The sequence below is a fragment of the Microtus ochrogaster genome, linkage group LG4 (assembly GCF_000317375.1).
Source record: "Microtus ochrogaster isolate Prairie Vole_2 linkage group LG4, MicOch1.0, whole genome shotgun sequence".
Taxonomy (NCBI): domain Eukaryota; kingdom Metazoa; phylum Chordata; class Mammalia; order Rodentia; family Cricetidae; genus Microtus; species Microtus ochrogaster.
Genome location: NC_022030.1, coordinates 56,582,208 through 56,585,095, shown reverse-complemented (window position 1 = coordinate 56,585,095; position 2,888 = coordinate 56,582,208).

The window sequence follows — 2,888 nt, the reverse complement described above, 5'->3', positions numbered from 1 at the left end:
TGGAGCCTGTCCTGGAACTCCCTTGGTAGACCAGGCTGGCCTCGAACTCACAGAGATCCGCCTGCCTCTGCCTCCTGAGTGCTGGGATTACAGGCTTAAAGTTAATTCTTAAAACAAATATTTTTCTGTTGTAAACTACCGCATACCCTACCTGTGCCCTTGTGGAACATTCACTACAAGGTGTGCAGTAGACGGTAGGAGTCAAAGCATTTATCAGTAGTCAAACAAAAGCACTGAGGCCATTACACCTCAATGATTCAGACCTTTAGAAGAGGTGATCATGTAAGAATGCACCCAGATTGCAAGAGTCTGGCTGGAGCTCTCTGAATACAATCTTTCAGAAAAGATGTTACATTTTCAGTGATAGGTTTTAACATCCCCCGAAAACCTGACATGGTCTCATACATACCTCAGAATGCAGAGTAACCCTCCCATTAATAGTAAAAGCAAGAAAAAACAGGGAAGGAAGTGAACACCAGGCTTCACTTTGCTAAAGCCTGTGCAATCCTAATGACAGTTGAGCTAACAATTCCCTCAAGCTCATTCTTTTTATGGTTTCATTAGCTGCTTAACCAGGCAGATAATGTTGGCGAAGTGATTTATGCAGCGCTTGCCTCTGCATCCCCACTTGGTTTCAACTCAGAGCACCTAAAAAAGTAAGAGATGTACTGTGCACCTGATAGCTCCTGGAATTACCTACAGCTATTCTCCCAATTCTCACCCTACTACTTAGTTTTGCCTTTGCAACAGTGTTTAGTTTAGTGGTCCAGTTTGCACTGTAAAAAGCAGCATGCCTCTTGTCTTTCTCTGCCTGGGAGACAAAGACACTAGCATTCTTCCCTGCCCTAAGTATCCCTGTCAAGGAGTCATAGTTGAAGCAATACTGTGGTGTAGGAGGTCCTTCTGTTTATGTGTTGCTTTCATTGGTTAAATAAAAAACTTAGGTAGACAGAAATGAATGCTAGAAAGGAGGGCAGAGTGGCAGGCGCCATGATTCTCCTGCCTGAGGTGGACGCTGGTTAGAATCTTGCCAGTAAGTCACAGTCATGTGGCAATACACATTAATGGAGATGGGTTAAACTAATATGTAAGAGTTAGCCAATAAGAGATTAAAGCTAATGGGCCAGTTTAAATGAATACAGTTTCTGTGTGATTATTTCATGTGTAAGCTAGCCGGGCAGCTGGTACAAAGGCCCCCACCCTCTTTTCATGCAAGTTTGGCACTCCAACGTGGTAAACTGATTCAATGTAAAACCTGAGAGGGCTTTAAAAGAAATTTTAGACACAAATATAGATTTTAACAAACAACTGTTTGTTGGCGGGGTGCCATAGAAAAAATTTCCTCACTCAGAGCCACAACAGGAAAAAAAGTGGTGGTTTTAAAATACCAGCTTTCTGGGCTGTGCCACCAGTATGACCTCTGACTCTTTTGGGAGACGAAGCATTTGGATGGAGTTTGTGAGTAAAGTGCTTATGCTTGGTTTGTTTGATGACAACTGGACAAGCTGGAAGGGGGCACTGCATGCAGCTCAGAGGCACAAGTGACTCAGAGGCACAAGCAGCTCCGCTATGCTGGACTGGGCAGGGCAATCAGGCAGTACCTGTATTTGACCTAGGATGGTCGCCACTCAGATTCTTAAAGCGCAAAGCAAAAGTGTTCCTAGACAGTAAAATTACAGATTCACAATAAGACATATTCAGACATAAAAGACCTCTAAATGGGTCAGTGTTAAATAAATGTACGTAGACATGAGAGAAAAAAAATAAAGAGTATAGAGAGTCATAAAATAAAGTTAATACTTTAAAAAAAGGGTAGTCTTTAAAGAGACAGAGTACTAAGCCACATAAAAATAAAAAATTCAGGGCTGGAGAGATGGCTCAGAGGTTAAGAGCACCGACTGCTCTTCCAGAGGTCCTGAGTTCAATTCCCAGCAACCACATGGTGGCTCACAACCATCTGTAATGAGATCTGGTGCCCTCTTCTGGCGTGCGGGCATACATGGAGGCTGAACACTGTGTACATAATAAATAAGTCTTTAAAAAAAAATAAAAATAAAAAATTCAGAGTCTGGATTCTGTATATTATTGCATTTTCCTTAAATTTTTTTGATTGTAAGGAGCTAAGTTCAGAGAGACGTTTCATTGTGTGGGCTGCCAAGCTAAACCAAAATGGATATAAGGGCATTATGACTTCAAAATTTGGGTCTGAGGATATAACGCTTTTGAAAAGAGGTTCTTTTTGTTTTCAGAGGATGAGACACTGTGGATTGCTTCTAGACCAATATGGTATGATAGACCACGCCCTCCTTAAAGGTTGCCATAAACACCCTCAGAAAATTACTTCACTCAACTCCTGAGATGAACCTAGCATACAGGATATACCATAAAGGATCTGATTAACAGTGCCCCCATACAGCAGAAATAAGTTTGGAGAGAAATAACTATGTCCATATTCCCAAATATTGTTTATAAATCTTTGTTTACATTTAAAGGGGGATATGATAAAGATATAATTACCATTGGTATGGATTTTGCTTTATTGATATAAATTTAAAGTCAATATTGTTATATATATTTCTGATCTTAAGGTATTGTGATTGTGTAGTTCACTTAAAAATGTAAAGTATAATTAGGAAATACAGGCTGTTAATGGACAATCATAAGTCAAGCTTGTAGTCATATTACTAGATTTTCTAGATATATAGAAATATTTCAGTTAGATAGGCATTCTTCATCTTTCAAAGATTACAGAATATGGCATTTAAGATGTTTTAATAATTTAGGTCTTAGCTGGGCGGTGGTGGCACACGCCTTTAATCCTAGCACTCGGGAGGCAGAGGCAGGTGGATCTCTGTGAGTTCGAGACCAGCCTGGTCTACAAGAGCTAG